Raw genomic sequence first — 19,167 nt, forward strand, 5'->3', positions numbered from 1 at the left:
TGTGGCCCGGTTGCTGGCATGTCGCAGACCAGTGCTGATCCACAGACTGGGGTTGCTCTAAGACTTCAGATAAAGGAGTGGTTCTCAACCTTTATAGTGCTGCGACCCCTTTAATACAATTCCCCACGATGTGGTGACCCCTTTAATACAATTCCCCATGATGTGGCGACCCCAACCATAAAATTATTTTCATTTTGAATTTATTGCACCTGAAGCCGTATTGGCTAGCGATCTAAACTGCTTGCGATTGCCTTGAGGACGGAGGCATTAAACCGGAGACTCCTCCCCTATTAAGTTTATCACGCCTGAAGCCAGATTAGGCTAGCGATTGGGAGTGATTGCAGCTGGCTTGAGAGGGAGACATCAGAGCAAAGATTTCTCTCTTTTTTAATTCATCACGCCTGAAGCCGAATTCGGCTAGCGATTTGAAGAGCCGGCAGCTGGCTTGTGGAGTCAACCATCAGAGCACGATTCTTCGACTCGCAAGTATACTTCCCATATTTCCGATGATCTTAGGCGACCCCTGGCAAATCGTCATTCAACCCCCAATGGGGTCCCGATCCACAGGTTGAGAACCGCTGAGATAAAGGGAGCCTTTCTCCCCTAACAGTAGAGCAATTTTCCTGTGTGCAGCCAGTCAGTTTTGCAATGAAAAACTATAAAATTCATTTATAACCCTCCACAGATTTGGATCTAATTTCAAAATCTATTCTTAAATTGGACTCAATCCCAGCTTGAAACAAACCCTCACAACATCTCATGACAAATGCTAGTAGCTGATTCTACATATTTGACTTAAAAACTTTCTATATTATTCTGACCATGAAACATGAGGGTTTATTGCTTATTCCTATGAGTTACTGTATACCTTGTCCATCAGCACTGCTGCATAAGCACTATGATTTTTTTTAGCCCATACATATAATTCCTTGCCACATTTTGTTCCCTTCCAAAAATGTTAAGTCATATTCGTAACTTTCATTTCAATACAACCTGTGGTGGCAAAGATTTGTTTATTCCACTTAGTGTTCTTCACGAGGTATGATCCACAACTCCTGTCATCCCACACAGTAAGCCATTGTGTAATGCTAAAAGGCTTTGGAAAATTGAGTGCTTGTTCATAATTTAATGAGCACCACATTTGGCAAAAACTCACTAAAAGAATCAATTAGTGATATTTAATAAACAAGTTATCATTTAATATTACTATTAACTTACAAGACTTCTGAATCAAAGCTAGAATCAAACCTTATAGATTTTCACAGCAAGGGGATATCAGGGGCATTTTCATTTGAAATTCAACTGTAACTCAAAGTGGTTGACTGGGTAAGAAGCCTTCATCCCTATGCTAGCCATCTCTTACTCCTGTCTTTTTCTCTACTTTAAAAATGTTTAATTTGCATAGTTCTGATATATTAATTACTTTCTATTTATCTTTTTATAATCTGTAAGGTGTCCAGAGTCACCTTATAGGGCAGCGTCCTCCAACCTTTGGGCACCAGGGACCGGTTCCATGGATAGAGGTTATTCCGTGGACCGGAGGAGGTGTAGTTTCACACGCTGCCTGCATCCCGCGGATGGGGCTTCAGTTGTTTGTATGATCCAGTTTCTGGCATGTCGTGGACCAGGGCTGGTTCACGGATCGGAAGTTGGGGACTCCTGTTATAGGGGAAATGGCAGCACAAAATTTATAAACTATTACCATATACCATATTACCAATAATACCAAAGCACAACAGGACCAATAAGACCAAACTAGCCTATAAGAAAGAACAAATGAAGTACAGAATAGTTTCTGATCAAAAGACACAGAAGACATAGAGGACACAGTATTACATTAAAAAAATCAGGTTAAAAAGCAGATAACAACAAGACCTGGCAATGACTAAGAGCAGGAAAGTTGAAGAACGAAATTGAGTTTAACTGTGGCTGCACAAGACTGAGCTTTAAGAAAAAATGCATACAAAGCCAGAATTGAAAAGACCGCAACAGACAGCAAATACTATCTCTGCAAAGAAACTGAAGAATCGGTGAATCCTCTGGTTAGCTACTGTAAGAAGATTGCATAGACTGACTACAAACAAAGACATGACAAAATAGCAACAATGGTGTATTGGAAAATCTGCAATACCATTTGCCTGAAAGCAAGTTCTGGTGGGACCATTAAATAGAGAAAGTAACAGAAAAGGAAGAACTTTTCTGGGACTTTAGAATTTGAACAGAGAAGCAGCTGCCACATAACATCCCAGACTTAATAACTATTGATAAGAAAGGTAAAAAGGTCTGGGGATAGTGGACCTGGCAGTACCTGGAAACAGCAGGATAGAAGAGAAAGAATTGGGTAGCAAAGATAGTAATAGTGTTCTTGGGTGAAAACAACTGGAATACCACTTGAACACCATCAGCATTGACAAAATCACCGTCAATTGCAAAAGGCAGCTTTACTTGGAATAGCTTACATCCTGTGACAATATCTTTTAACATCATAAAACATCACATCTGTCTATCCCAGGTTCCATAGATGGATATAAAAGTGCCAAATCCAGTCTGAACATCTGGCTGACTGTGCAAGGAACCATAATAATAAAACTGATATGAAGAACCACAAAATGTGGCCCTATTTTTTTATAATATGCAATGCTAATTATATTCAGAACAGATGAATATGTTGTTTTATTTGATTGGTATCATGTCTTTCTCCTCAGAGTGCACTCAGAGCAGAATACAATAAAGAATTACAATCTGAATAATTATGCAAATAATTAATATCTACCAAATTTACCTGAAAGATGATCCTGAATTTTAAATTATGTTATCCCATGGAAATGGTTACAAGAAGGTCACTCATGCCCTCGTCACTTCCCGCCTGGACTACTGCAATGCTCTCTACATGGGGCTCCCCTTGAAGAGCACCAGGAGGCTCCAGCTAGTCCAGAATGCGGCCGCGCGGGTGATAGAGGGGGCACCGCGTTGCTCCCATATAACACCCATCCTGCGCGGCCTGCACTGGCTGCCGGTAGCCTTCCGGGTGCAATTCAAGGTGCTGGTTATCACCTTTAAAGCGCTCCATGGCTTAGGACCGGGGTATTTGTGAGACCGCCTTCTGCCACCGATTGCCTTCCAACGAACTGTGTGCTCCCACAGAGCGGGCCTCCTCAGGGTGCCGTTGACCAAACAATGTAGGTTGGCGGCCCCCCAGGGGGTGGGCCTTCTCTGTGGCGGCACCAGCCCTATGGAACGAGCTACCTCCAGGGTTACGCCAACTCCCCGACCTCCGGGCCTTCAAATGTGAACTGAAGACTTTATTATTTCACCGAGCGGGACTAGCCTAAGACATATTTTAGCGAAATTTTAATGGGTTTTAATCGGTCTTTGACAGTTTTAGGGATTCGGCCACTAAATATCTGTTTTTAATTGTTTTTAAATAGTGTTATTTATTGTATTTATATTGTATTGGTGTGTGTATTTTAATATTGGCTGTACACCGCCCTGAGTCCTTTGGGAGATGGTGCGGTATAGAAATGTAATTATAAATAAATAAATACATAAATACATAAATAAATAAATAAATACCATTATAAATGAACAAAATTCAATAGAGAGCCAGCCTTATAATCTTGAACAAACTTTAGGACTGTTATCAAAACACCTAGTGTGAATACTATTGGACATTTACGAAAGAACTGGGTTTACACAGGAATATTCAGATCTGGCTCTGTTTATGCTGTAACTACTTGGCTTTAGTAAAAGTATACCTTTCATTACAACTGGAGTCAAGGATCTTTCTTTCCTAAATGCCCAAGCTGTGATAAAGAAAAGTGTCATTAGATGACCAGAAAAACTATTTGTGGTTCGAATCTAGTTTTACCTACAACATTCCAGAGAAAAGGCAGCTGAAATCCCATAATACCCAAGGTCTCCTTTAAATGCTGGATAAATGATAAAAATCTATTTATATGGCCAGTAAGCATCAATACCAAAATATCAGAATGGAGGTTTCTCCACAAGGCATAGGACTGAAAACTTAATGTGATACTTAACATTCAGTATACAGGTAATCCTCAAGTTATCAATGTAATATGAATTACATTCATAATCTGGGGATTAATAGGAGTGAATTCAGGAGTGAAATCTAAAAATTTCCCTTACCGGTTCTGTGGGCGTGGCTTAATTGGTGGGCGTGGTTTGGTGGTCAGATGACTTGGTGGGCGTGGCCAATAACAATAAATTGGGCCTCTGGTGGCTCAACAGACTAAGACAGTCTGTTATTAACACAGCTGCTTGCAATTACTGCAAGTTCAAGTCCCACCAGGCCCAAGGTTGACTCAGCCTTCCATCCTTTATAAGGTAGGTAAAATGAGGACCCACATTGTTGGGGGCAATAAGTTGACTTTGTATATAATATACAAATGGATGAAGACTATTGCTTAACATAGTGTAAGCCGCCCTGAGTCTTCGGAGAAGGGCGGGATATAAATGCAAATAAAATAATAATAATAAAAATAATAAACAAAGTATAAAAAACAATAAGAGGTACAAAAAACCAACTTTTACACTTTAAACACACACAACACAACTGACTCACACACAATGTAAAAGCAGCTACACTTCACACAGCCACAAAAAGCTCAAAAATCAACTTTCACACTTAAAACACACACAACACAACTGACACACACACACACACACACAAAATACCACATACAGCTTTCTGAGATTTTGTGTGTTTGTGTAGTTAGAGTGAAACACTACAGAAACACACCAAATCTCAGAAAGCTGCACAAATATTTTATTTTATTATTAAGGTTTGTGGACTTCAATTGCCAGAGTTCCTCAGCCAGCAAAGCCAGCCAGCATTAGTTGCTCAGTGATGAAATAGATTAGCTAAGTTTAGATTAGTTCTGTCTGGTGCTGAAAGTGAAACTGGGGCTTTCGGGCTAGGAAAAAAGCCATGCGGTCGATCAGTAATCAGGTAAATGCCTTAGAATCTCTTAAAAGGAGGTTTTCTACATGTTTTCTACAGAAAACATGTTTTTTAAGGTTCTGCTGATGAGGAACTCAGGTGAGATCGCCAGAGGAGCCTTAAAAAATTTTTTTAAAAAAGTTTAAAGGCTCTGACGATCTCAGCTGAGGGGCGGGATCCTCAAAGGTTTTTTTTACTTTTAAAGGCATGTTTCGGCTGAAGAAAAACCTGCTTTTAAAAGTAAAAAAAAAAACCCTCTGCTGATGGTGCGGCTCAGCAGAGGCAGGGGGATGGGGCCAGGGATTTTTGCTACCAGTCCTCCGAACCAGCAGCCGTCATTGCTACCAGATTGTGCGAGCCGGTCCGAACCGGGAGCATTTCACCCCTGAGTGAATTGCATAACTTGACCATGATCACGCCCTTATTTTGCTCACACATTCAGTAATTGAATGCGCAAGTTGTTAAGGGCACATGAGGTATCTCAGGGTGAGGAAGATAATGGGGGTCTAGCAAAAGAACAGGCCACCTACTTCAGATCACCGAAGGCCTCCCCTGACCCACTGAGACACCCCATGTTCCCTACCCTGGGGTCCACACAATTGCTCCTCCCCCATTCCCATCCTGCACTGTATCCCCTCTCTAGCCTTTCTGCCGTGGTTTCTTTGCCTGCTTGTAATCTCAGCACAAAAAGTGTTTGGAAGCCAAAAAGACTTTGGAGCAGCAAAATCACATTGCTTCAAGCTTCCCATCAGCTTGCAAGTACCTTTGCTCTAAGATTGGAATGGTGCAAAATGTTGCAAGCTGATGGGAGGCTTCAAGCAACACGATTTCACTGCCCCAAAGTCTTGTTGGCTTGCAAGTGCTCTTCGGCCGGATCTGGTACAGGCCTTGCTTCACAGAGAACAGATGCCTAAAGTACTATAGTGCAAGATCAGTGCAAGATCATGCAAAATCAATAGCGCGCTATTTTGCTACTCTCACGTGATCTTACACTACTTTAGGCCTCTGTTTTCTGCAAATGCACCAAAGCAGGCAAAGGAAGTGACAGCTTGCTAGATTGTTGCTAGGTAAGTGAGTCTCCACAGGCCCAATGGCTGTGAATACCCGGCGGGATGTGGTGGGAGGAATAGGCAGGGTGAATGTTGCAGTGCTTCTGTCGTAGTTCATAAGCGTGAACAATGGCTGTGGTGCTACACCATTTATAATTTCGGGACTAGGTCATAAGTATTTGGGGGAAGCTATGTCATAACTTCAAACAGTCGCTAAGTGAACTATCGTAACTGGGGGATTACCTGTACTTCTTTAAAGAAACTCAGGTAGTATATATTATGTTGTGGGCTACGGCAGGCAAGAACAGACACCATAGATACAACAGCATTTATTGACTCAACTGGAACTGAGTAACAACAGGCAATTTCCTGTAATTTATACTCTGGTCCCACAGGGCCTCAACCAATCATAATACTTGAAAAAGCCCCTCCCCTCAAATATAAATGTTCTAAGTTTCCTTCCAAAACAGTTGAAGTTAACAGTTAGGGTTGTCTAAAGGTTAGTTTCACTGTAGCAGGGCTTAACACAACTATATGTATTCAATACATAATAGTATATGAATAATTTATTGCAACAAGATAATTTTATAAATTAGACTAAAACAGACATAAATATTTTCTGAAGTTAATCTGGACTGCAGTAATGGTTTGGGATTCATATAAAGCTTATAATAAGACAACTTATTATTTCTTAAGCTTTTAGAATAGAGTCCCAGATTCGGCCTTGTCAAATGTTGGCAGGAATTAAGCTAGAGATGGCTGTTAAGGATACTGAGTTTGCTCATGACAAGAAAGAGGAAGAGAACAAAAGGTGAGGAAGGCTGGTTTTGTAAATAGCTGCTAGAACAAAAGTGTGGAGGGAAACAAGCTGTAGCTTATTGTGAAAAGAGGAACAGATTGTATTTTTTTCTCCTAGGTTGTGAGTGAGGTCAGTACATCTGCAGCTGTCTGCCATCATTCTGCAAGCTCTGTTTCTAAACTCTTCTGCATGATAGCTAGAAAAGATACAGAAACCACATTTCGACCTTTCTGTTCACCAGGCGAATGTTAAAGAGTAAGGAGGGCAAGGCTGGCACTCATAAGGAGATGGAGGAAGTCCCAATGCACCTCCTGCTATGAAAGTGTAACTTCTTTGTAAGGCATTGTATGGAAGTACATCTACCTTGCCATATTATTCCCTGAAGGGCTCATCGCTAGTTAAGAGTAGCCCCAGTGGTGGGCGAACCAGTAGTGGCAGCGGCAGGAGGCTCCACCCACCTACTCGGACGTCATCGCAGACACTCTGCGCATGCGCAGAAGTGCCACGCATGCTCACAGTTTCAAACTGGTAGCGAAGGTAAGTTCTGGCTCAGGACAAGTACTGAGTAGCCCCACCTAACTGGCTCAGGAATTCTGGGAATCGACATCCACAAGTCATAAAGGGGCCATAGTCCCCTCCCCTTGCTCTATTGTGACCTTCTTAGTATCATGAAACATAGAAACTATAGCAAATGATCGGGAAACTACATCTATCATTATTCTCCAGAAACATACTTGGTACTTCACCTCACACACCATCAGAATCTGCAGTTTGTGAATGGAAGAAGTCTTCTATTAATGTTTTCTGGGAATGATTTCATTATAAGAAATATCCATGGCTTGTTTCTGAGTAAATATTGTGATAGCAAGAAAACTACTACTGTTGTTAGAACAAATTTATAAACATATCAAACAAGGATAAGTGAGAATTGAGCTAGTAATGGGCTATCTATAAGGCTCCATATGTACACACTCCACGTATAGAAGATAATACATCTGCTGTTGGCAAAACATCCATTGCCTAGTTTGAAGGTGTTTAGTAAATCATGTCACTGAGTCAGCTAAACTAAGAAAAAAGATGGGACTATTGACTTCATTCATATAATGAAAGTCAGAAAGGCGAAGCAAATCAAGGTCACTGCTCTCCAGATTGACCACTATATCAGATTTGACATCAGGAAAGAGGGGAACATTTGCTGAAGGTGGAATTGAAAACTACCTTGGGTGATTTGCATTTTTTCCGGTCCTATAAACACAAGATTTCCACCATGCAAGTTGACTTGGGGGGAAAAAAGAGATATATTAAGTCAAAATAGCATTTTAGTTCATTCCCATTTCAATATAACCTTATCCCTAAAGGAAATACTATTTTTTTCCTAAGCAATTTATTCTTAAATGGGATGACAGCCCCAGATTGGTAAAAAGTCCCACAAAGGAGAAAGAGATTATTTTATTTCCTGGACAAATATTCTTCCTGGCAGTGGGACTTTCTCACTTTCAGGCCATCTCCCTTCCAGATGAATACACAATCCTATGACTATATCCAAAGCACATATATTTAAGAGCTCGATATGAATGACTTTCAGCAGAACCTATTAGGACAACATGGAATTCCTACAATATCAATGCCTAATGTTTGAAGATTAATCCCTGACTTTATGATTCTGAAAAGTCTCGAATGCCCCTGACTCAACTAAGATGGCGTTCTATTTCTTCAGGCAATCCATGAAGGAAATTGAAAACAGGATGCTTTATAAATATATAACAAATCAGTGTATTTCAGCCCTACTTACCAGCCTTCAGGCTGAATGCCAGTATTAATATGTGATTGTCTACATAAATCATCATATTCTAATGAAGCCAAAATTTAGTTCCATGTACATGGACTCTTTTTTGTTCTTTTCTGAATTCCAAGTTAGAAGGAAAAAGTTGTGAAATACTTTTGAGATTAAGTAATTTGACTGAACATTCCTTTATATACTACTCAAGGAACTTGGCACAGGGAATATTTTTTTGATAGTTACTTCTTTTCAAACCCAAAAATCAAAGCAGTAGTTGGAATGTATTTCTACTGAAGTCTACCACTTTCATTTTATCACAATACTGCTAGAGTGGAAGATAATTCTTGTTTTACCAGTTTTCTTCTTCTTTTGAATGCCAAAGATGTAATGATCAAGGGAAAACTGTTTTCCCCATATAAACATAAATCTAAAGTTTGTGTTCAGCTTAAATCTATCTCCCTGAATATGTTTACTAGAAGACGATCCAAATGGAGTTAGTGCAACTTGGTTCTAAATAAATACACATTTGACGGAGCTGCAAATGTAAGAAACTAAAACATTAAAAAATGAGATATGACCATAAGTTGCAGAGCCTGGCAGTGGAATTGAATTTTGAAGTAGGACAAGAACATTATGAACTGGTCAGTTTATTTAGTGGTGTTATTCATCTGGCACAAAATTAAAGGTGAAATGAGGACTGAAATGGCAGTAAAACCAGTCATACAGTTGTAGAAGGCAGACAGTGAAATAATTCCTAGGTGTTCAGAAAACAATATTAGAAAAAACAAATATTACAATTTTAAAAAGCTCTTACTTTCCAAAACACCTAAAACCAACATTAATAAACACATTACGATATTCAGAAATGTTTGACTATATCAGTTGCTGTATTTCATTACATAATTGCACAGAACATTTCATTACAGATTATTATATATAAAGCACAAAACATCACAGCCTTACACAAAAGGAAAATGTTAAGTTGAATGGTACATCCCCAGAAAGTATTAATTATAACTGTGGGATATGGGATGAAGGTGTGGTTACCCATCCAGCCCACAAATACTAGAGTTTAATTGGAAAATTTGGGAGGCAGTTTATGTACCCAGAATTAAATAAACCCCAAAGTAGAAGAGTAAAATTATAGACAGGATTCTTAGCAATGGTAACAAATTATTTTTGTTTTATATATCCCAGCATATCCACTCTAAAAAAATACTCCATATATTCATTTGCCTTCTTCAGCATTCAGGTAGTCCTCGACTTACAACAACAATCATTTTTCAGACTTACGATTTGCAACATCCCCATGGTCATTGATCAAAATTCAGATGCTTGGCTACTGACTCATATTTATGACGGTCGCCATGTCCCAAGGTCAGGTGATCACCTTTTGTGACCTTCTGACAAGCGAAGTCAATGGGAAAGCCAGATTCACTTCCTAGCAGAACTGCAGTGCTTCACTTAACAACTGTGGCAAGGTCTGAAATGCGGAAAACTCACTTAACAATTGTCTCATTTAGCAACAGAAATTTTGGGCTCAATTGTGATCATAAGTCAAGGACTAGCTGTATTTATTTCTCAGGATATATCTTCCTGCCAGAACAACATAAACACTAAAAATTCCACCAAACGGGAATCTCATTCAGGCTAAGTGGGAAGAAATCGCTTTTCTAACAGTTTCAATTTACAACTTTTTGTTGTTCATAGAAGTGAGATCCTTAAATGAAAAATAAAATTTAAAGATGTGTTGGCTTACTCTTAAATTGATCCCAAAATTATTTTAAGTTATTAGCAGCAATGCAAATGCTGGGTTATACTTTGCCCTTTTGCTTTATTGTATTCATTCTTTTATCCCTACTCCCAATTCTGCTTTCATTTCTCCCAAAATAATAATAGGGTAAATTTTATTAAGCAGGAGCCACCTGACATCATTATTATCCTTTAAAAGTCAAGGATAAATGCCAGAATATTCTTCTTATATAGCTTTTCTATTTCAGAAAAAATAAGCAATAAAAGAACATTTAGCTACATCCAAACGCAAGTGCAGAAGAGGTAAGATGAATTAACTTTGGCTATTATATGGTTTTTCACCATTTTACTCCTGATAATTCCATATACACATTTACGAAGATTTAAGATTCACTGGATGTTACTTATTTCTTTCTCAGCCAAGGCTGTGTTTTCACACATTCGATTCACAAGTTGCTGTTTTTAAAACAACTGCTGCAGCAACCCCTCGATGCTCATTTTGCATTGACTGATTTGTCACTCGGTGGCAGAAGCCTCTTGCACAGATAAATGAAATGCTAATGTACAGGCTTTACCAGCTCTTCTCTAAGTGTTTTAGACAACCCTTTTTATTTTGGCCACAAAACAGACGTCATGTCGCTTAAGAACGGCTTCTAGATTCCCAGTATATACCAAAAGTGTTTACTAGGTCAGGAAATGGGACAGAGATTCTATCAATACATCCACAGATACGCACCCGCATGCCAGGCTTATACATATTGCAACATACACAGTGGAGGAAAAGAAGCAATCAGAACAGGTGCAATTGTTACAAATTGTTCATCTCAAGAAGAAACGGAAGAATACACAATATATACACCATACAGTACATCTCATGGCTTTTGTCTTTACTTCCTTGTAAGACCACAATAACTAGATCCAGAATTTTTTAAACAAAGATCTTTTGTTTTTGTCTCAAAAGCAGTGGTGGGATTCAGCCAGTTCGCACCACTTCGGGAGAACTGTTTGTTAACTTTCTGAGCAGTTTGGTGAACTGATTGTTGGAAGAAATCATTAGGGCAGAGAACCGGTTGTTAAATTATTTGAATCCCACCATTGCTCAAAAGGTGTTTTTTTCAAAAAGCAACTGGGATTATCCCCCCACTCCCCCACCACAAGGAAGATGTTTTGCTTCTCATCTAAGAAGCTTCATCAGTTCTGGCAGGATGGTGGGGGCAATGGAAGGATTAGTTTTTACAGGATGGGGGATCTTGTAAAAGGATCATATTTCTTTGCTGTCATCTAGTCGTAATTACTCTCCCTGAGAGCTCTTGATGCCACTTTGAGGTTTACCTGTGCTCTCAGGGTCACCTGTATCAGAGTGCAAATGGGAGTGGAATCTTCTTGGAACTGCCGAAAGGATTGTGTTGTAGATAGGCGATAGGTGGTGTCTTAACTTCTTCCTCAGAGAAAAAAAAATAGACCAGTTTCTTTTTGAAAAACCATCTTTGAGACAATTATGACCTGAATGACTGAGAATCTCTACAGTCGTCTTTTGGTTTTGGTTTTTAAATTGCCACCCTATATAAAATGATTCAAGAAACTTCCATGAGCTAAAACAGAGAATAGCACTGTATCCCTTTCAGATGAAAGGAGTTTTTCTTTGCTTCCACAAAAATGGTGATGGTGAAACCAGGCATAGGAAGATAAAGTTTAATATATATTTTTTCTTAGGTCTGTGCTGGTCAAAGAACCAGGAAAAAGTGTAAAATGTAAAGAAAGGCAATGAGGATGCTTCTTGGAGATGTCTTGCAAGGTGAAATAGTGGAAACTAGGCATGTTTAGTCCTAAGAGAGAAGGCTGGTTGATGGTAGAATAAGTTGGTTTCAAACTGCTGATAGTAATGTTATACAGAAGAATAGCAAGCCCTGCTCAATAGTGCAAGGCACAGAATAATGGATATCAATTCTCAAAAGGCAACTTTTCATTGAATATTGGTAAATACTATCAAGTCGGAATTGCCATTCAGCTGTGGAATCAACAGTCAGGAAAAAGAGGTGAACTCCGAATATGTTAAGATACTGGTCCTCAACCCATGGATCCCTGAGGGGGCCTGATGTGGCCATAAAACAAACAAAATGTTAAAAAGTTATGATATTTATGTAGTTACTTACGAGCACATCTAAATTATATTAAAGTAAGCAAAGTATCTTTACAATCCCCAAGGCATGTCACAATTTTTGAGCACCCCTAATGTTTGGAAATTGAAAGTTGAAAAATTTGACATGCCCTAGCACTGACCATGTAGTTCATTGTCACAAAAGTTACTTGTAAAGAAAAAGTTGACCACCACTGTGTTAAAATATTCTGGAATCCTAGATACAGCAGAAGAATTAATTCCCCAAATGGTTGCTGCAGGTTACATCTTTAGCACACCATGGAATTTGCTCTCTTTGCGTTGTTTGGATAGTTAGAATCCATATTCCACCACCTTGATGTAGCAATTTTTGGTTATAGTTTGGAAGCAACATTTAGCTTTTGGCTTTGACTGATGGGCCAAGAGATAGCATCAATGAGATGGTGTCTATTTTTTTTTTTTTGAAAAAGCATAACCATCTGAATAATATTAACATAAATTAAGTAACTCAATTTTACAGCCTTGTAATCCCTTAATTCAGGTTAGAGTTGAGATGACTGGAAGTAACATACTTAAATCGTATAATATTATATTAAATTAAAAACATGGGATGCAAAATGCTTTATAAAATAAATACAATTCTGTGGTACTTTTGGAAGGATTTTGGCAGCCACATCCAAGATTTCTGGCAGTCTTACATGATGGACTTCTTTTCTATACCAAGCACAGAAAGAAAGAAAGTAGCATCTGTAGATTCAACAGCTGCAATATAGTTTGAAACCACACATTTTTCTTTCATTCAGGACACAGTAGAGTTTTTGCCCAGAGAATAAAAGCAGGAAGTAAGTAAGGAAGCTGATGGGAATTTCTAAAAGAAGAATCAAATAGGGGTCTGGAAGTGCCATATTATATTAATTGTTCCTATGTTTAAACCACAAACCTTCAGATGAAAAGGAATAAGATTCTGCATGGAAACCTCTCACAACAATGCCATCATTTTTTGCCCTCTACTAAAACATCCACAATATTAATCTTGCATCTAACATATGGCATTAAAAACAGACTGAATCTGGGGCATATTTTTTTTCTTCCTCCTTGAAAATAATCCTTCTATGAAATACATTTTCCAGATAGGTTGAAATTAGAGACAGGATTTTTGATGAGCGTAGGCGACACATACAGAAACTCTGATAACACAGTGAAGAGATGTTTTTATCTTCTCCACAACACTGCATAGCTCTTAGTAAAGCCACAATGAAGAAAATTAATGTATATAGTGTGGTGAAGAGTATGATTAGTGATGTAATACATTTACACAGACAGCTTGCTATCTCTAGCTCACCTCACATTTCTAAACAAGTTGCAACTGCCATAGGTTTGGGAGCATCTTTTGATCCTGAAATGGTTTTATGCTCTCCACCTTTTAAAAATGTTTTAGAAGGTTGACTGGGTAGTGGTATTTTGGACAGAAATGCTACGGACCTGCCAAAATAGTCTAGGTTTTTTTTTATCATCACAGCTTTGGCATTGGGAAGTAGGTTTACCTGGACCTGCCTATAATTTCTGTGAATTGACTAAAGAATCTCAATGAACCCCTATTGCTCAGGATCTTACTGGCAAGAGGCTTGGGGGCAGCTCACATGAGCCCCTTGGTAATTAGGGGGTAGGTTAGAATTAGAATTGTTTGCGAATTAATTCTTATCATGCTTTGTCCTTTTTTTTCTATCTTCAAAATGATATGATCCTGTTTTCCTACATGCAACAGATTGGACTTATTCTTTGGATTCTGCATGAACCAGAGTGGTCTGATCACAGCAACAATAGAACTTTAATCTATGGACCAAAACATCAGTTTATGCTTTCAGTGCTACAGTTGCACTTACTACAAGCAAAAGTGGGTTTCACAGGTTCTGACCAGTTCTGGAGAATCGGTAGCGGAAATTTTGAGTTGTTCGGAGAACCGGTAGTAAAAATTCTGCCTGGCCTATTCTATTCTCTGCCCTCCAAGTCTGAGCCGACTGGGAGAAAATGAGGATTTTGCAGTAACCTTCCCCTGGAGTGGGATGGGAAAGGAGATTTTACAATATCCTTCCCCTGCCATGCCCACCAAGTCATACCACGCCCACCAAGTCATGCCATGCCCACCAAGCCACACCACAGAACTGGTAGTAATAAAATTTGAAACCCACCACTGACTACAAGCTGCTCTTCTGCACTTCAATGCCAATGTTGGGTGCCTTCCATGCTGGTCACTTGCACCACAGCCTGCTCCTCCCAAAGTAGCAATAGCACTTAGACTTATATACCGCTTTATAGTGTGTTACAGCCCTCTCTAAGCGGTTTACAGAGTCAGCATATTACCCCCAATAATCTGGGTTCTCATTTTACCGACCTCAGAAAGATGGAAGGCTGAGTCAACCTTGAACCTGGTGAGATTTGAACTGCCAAATTGCAGTCAGCTGGCAGTCAGCAAAAGTAGCCTACACCACTGTACCTAAGTTTAGTGTGAGTAAGCTGGCCTCTTTCAGCCATGCCAGTTAGTCTAGGCAGCCACATCACTACCACAGCATGAATCTCATTAATAATCTGTGTTAATAATCACACATTTTCTAATAAGTGGTCTCAGCTCCCAGAATTGTCAGTAATGACCCTGCTGGTTGAGGAATTTCTGAAGCTGAAGTACACATAACTGGAGAATGTTCATATTGTGGATGGCTAGCTGAACAATCAAAAGAAACAAGCAAGTCAAAGATGGTTGGGAAGAACAGCTGGCAAGCACACCTTCTGCTTATTGATGTTTGTGGATAATGGAAAACAATAGGATTAACTGTGCTGGTGACATTTTGCCCTTCAAAATCCGAGGTGTCAACTTCAATCAACATTAGCCAATGTGTTCAATGGCAATATATTATGTGACTTGTAGTTTAATAATCAAGACGCATTATTATGTCAAATCTGGTACGTTCCCAGTACCAATTCAAGCTTCTTCCTCCTCCTTCTCTCCCCCCCCCCAAGTTATACTGGAAATGTGAAAAAAAAAGCCTAGCAATAAGTAGTCACTAGAGACAAAATGCCAGTTACAACTTTTTTCCCCAACAACTATTTAGTCTGTGTGATGCTTCAAATGAGGAGGCAGTAAAAACAGTAAACCTGGCTTGAGAAAGTCCAGGTTGGAGGTAATTTCTTCTCTTACACCTTTTTTTTGATAAACTGAATGAAAACATTAGTAGGTAGATATATTTCCTATGGTGCTTACAGTTCATATCTGGTCCTCTTACACAGAGAAGACCTGGCATGCTGGAATAATCAAGGGTGGCTGGTGGGACCCATTAGTTCCTCAGCGAACATGTCCCATAGCTTGGGACATGATTGTGTGGTGTTTTTCTGAAAGGTCTTTGGTTCTTTATTAGATTAGATTAAATTTATTTGATTTCTATACCGCCCTTCTCCCGAAAGACTCAGGGCGGTTTACAGCCAACATAAAACAATTTTATCAATATTATCAATAAAATTAAAAACAATTTTAAAAATCTGATTCAATTTGGCTAACCCCATTAAAATTAGTAATAAAACAATAATAAAACCCCGATTAAAAATCATATTACATTAGGCCAGACCTGCGCGGTGAAACAAAAAGGTCTTGAGCTTGCGTCCGAAGGTCCGGAGGTCGGGGAGTAAGCGTAACCTCAGAGGCAGCTCATTCCAGAGGCTAGGTGCCCCCACAGAGAAGGCTCTCCCCCTGGGGATCGCCAGCCGACATTGTTTGGCTGACGGCACCCTGAGGAGACCCTCTCTGTGGGAGCGCACAGGTCGATGGGAGGCTATCGGTGGCAGCAGGCGGTCCCATAAATAGCCCGGTCCTATGTCATGGAGCGCTTTAAAGGTGGTAACCAACACCTTGAATTGCACCCGGAAAACCACCGGCAACCAGTGCAGCTTGCGCAGGAGAGGTGTTATATGGGAGCTTCGAGTAGCTCCCTCTATTACCCGCGCAGCCGCATTCTGGACCAGTTGGAGTCTCTGGGTGCCCTTCAAGGGGAGCCCCATGTAGAGAGCATTGCAGTAGTCCAGGCGGGAAGTGACGAGGGCATGAGTGACCATGCATAGGGAATCCTGGTCTATGAAGGGACACAACTGGCGAATCAGGCGGACCTGATAAAAAGCTCCCCTGGCGACGGCTGTCATATGTTCGTCTAACAACAGCCGAGCATCCAGGAGAATGCCCAAGTTGCGGACCCTCTCCATAGGGGCCAATGATGTGAGTCACGTTCTATCAGTTTAGGTGCACCTTAGTGAAAATATAATCTGTTCCAGATGAAAATCAATGCTCTTAACAAAAACAACAATAATTTTTTAAAAAAGATTCTAATCCATTTCTATTTGGATAACAAATCTATACTCTTGTATATTTTATTAGGATATTACCCTGGACATGGTATTTGGGAAAATTATAATCCCAACTGTAGTATGGAAGCCACCTGTGCAGCTTGGTCTCCACAGTAATCATCAATGAATTGTGAAGTCATAATAGCTAGTTACAACGTTTGAGATAGGAATACTTAAGGAAGATTGTAAATATTTGTGTGTGTATGTGTATGTATATGTATGTGGTGATCAAGTGGAGATCTTTGGCAAGATCTGTGAATTGCTATATGCAACTCAGAGGTGTTAGCTGTTTATTTAGTTTCTAAATTCATTTGTAGAATCTCTCGGAGTGAATCAGTGTCTACAGTCACCATTATGAGACCTTGTATAATGTCTGAAAGGTACCAAATGAGCTTCTAGTTCATAGGTGACATTATCTTAAAGGAAATCAACTTCATCCATGTCTGTAGAATCACAATGTAGTTATTGCCCAGCTCCTTGGAAAGAAGCTCCTAAACTGGTCTTCTGGAGCTCTTGAGTTCCACAATCCGTCCTGCAGCCATAAGAACTGTGGCATGAGAGGAGGCTTCTTGCAATGGCACAAGTCACCCATTCCCTTCCTCGAAACTCCTGAATTCCCCGAGCATTCCTAGGGCTACTCACTTCAGATAAACCTCTCAATATGTTGCTCAAATACTCTACATAACCAAATGGAAGCTGCACATTCCTAACAGGAGTAACTTATTATCTGAAGACTTAAATTTAATATTTCTATGGGATTTCTATAGAGCCTAGATGCAGAAGGATTCTGAAAGATATTTTTGCCACCTAATTCATCCTATAAGTGTATCCATAATTTACATTAGATTATATCTGTTTATCTTTGCAAGTTTCATGAAACTTATTGGTTTTGCTTGCTACCTGCCTTGATATTTCCTCTGAGCCTATGTGATGTTTTATGGATTAAAAACCTTCCTTGTACTAAGCTACTTCAATGGTCAGACAGCGACATTTATTTCTGAAGTCTTATTCACCTTCCCCCAATATGGTGATTAAAGTGGTAGAAGTGATAAAATAGCTAAAAGCTAACAGTGGTTTTCAACCTTTTCTTCACTACAGACTCCCTTTAAATACCTTTTGTGGCCACAGAACATAGCTACGCACCACCAAGGCTTAACTCAAGATTTAAATTGCGGACCCCATATGATGACAAGGCTCCGCAGATCACAGGTTGAGAACAACTAAGGTAACATGTTTAAAGCATAATCACTGAAATATCCACACTGCTTCTACTGTGCTCTTGCCATTATATCACATTGTGCCAAGCTGTATCCTGAAGCCATATCTCTTAAACAAAGATGCATGAAATGGTAATAAAAAGACATTTTACACATGTCCAAAGGCATTCTGTTTCCAGGACAGATTCTTAGCCCTCAAATTATTATTTAACCTTGGCTCCAATTAAACTATGTTTGGGCACCACCAAAGGAAAATAGCCAAGTAGAAGAACAGGTTGCATTTTAAGCAAACTACTTAAGACATTCTGCTGAAGTAAAGATCTACAGTTGGTGTTGGGATTTTAGTTAAATAGAACTGAAATGATCTGCCAAACCTGTCACTTTACTGCACAATGATGTGGGTTTTCAGAAATTTTTGAACTGGAAAATTCTCCAGAGAAAAATTCTTATGCAAGGGGGGGGGGTGGAAACTACATAGGCTAATTACGCAGGATATTTTTTAATTTACATCAGAACATTTTCCAATGCAAATCACCCTGTACAAGTTAGCCTTAGAGGAATGGTCAGTAACCTGAAGTAAAAACACTTTCCAAAAGTTCGCTTTGGAAATTTTCTACAGTACAATACAATACAGTACAGTACAGTATTGTACAGTACAGTACAATATATCAGACAATGTCCAACACATTTGGATAGGAGGGAAAAAAGGCTGCCCTCAGCGAGCCCCTTAACTCGGACCTTCACTGTAATTTCTTTTTGGTAAAAGTCATGATGAGCAGGCTTTTCTCCAGCAAGGACACCTTCTCCATAATACTTCCTCCAAAGCTTTGAGGGTTACAAATGGAAGACTTTTCTACCAAGCCAACATTCAAAGTACATCAGATAGGAGAAATGCTGAAGATCCCATTGATTTGCCCTCTTTACGAAATGAGACATAACACTGGCAATGCATATTTTCTTGTTTAAGAGACTGGCATTGCCTGAATCCTTCAGAACACCAACTATAAAATATGCCTCTTTGTTGTTTTTCTTTAATTTACTGTATTTTTCAGCTATAAGAAGCTTCGAAGTATAAGACGCATTTAGCTTTTGGGGAGGAAAACAA

At 39.5% G+C, this 19,167-nt stretch overlaps 1 protein-coding gene across 1 annotated transcript in view; it reads right to left on the reverse strand.

Moving 5' to 3' along the window:
• GRK5 (G protein-coupled receptor kinase 5) overlaps positions 1-19,167 on the reverse strand; it is a 165,035-nt gene that overhangs the window by 127,634 nt on the left and 18,234 nt on the right. The gene's annotated exons all lie outside the window — the stretch shown is intronic.

The sequence above is a fragment of the Ahaetulla prasina genome, chromosome 6 (assembly GCF_028640845.1).
Source record: "Ahaetulla prasina isolate Xishuangbanna chromosome 6, ASM2864084v1, whole genome shotgun sequence".
Classification (NCBI taxonomy): domain Eukaryota; kingdom Metazoa; phylum Chordata; class Lepidosauria; order Squamata; family Colubridae; genus Ahaetulla; species Ahaetulla prasina.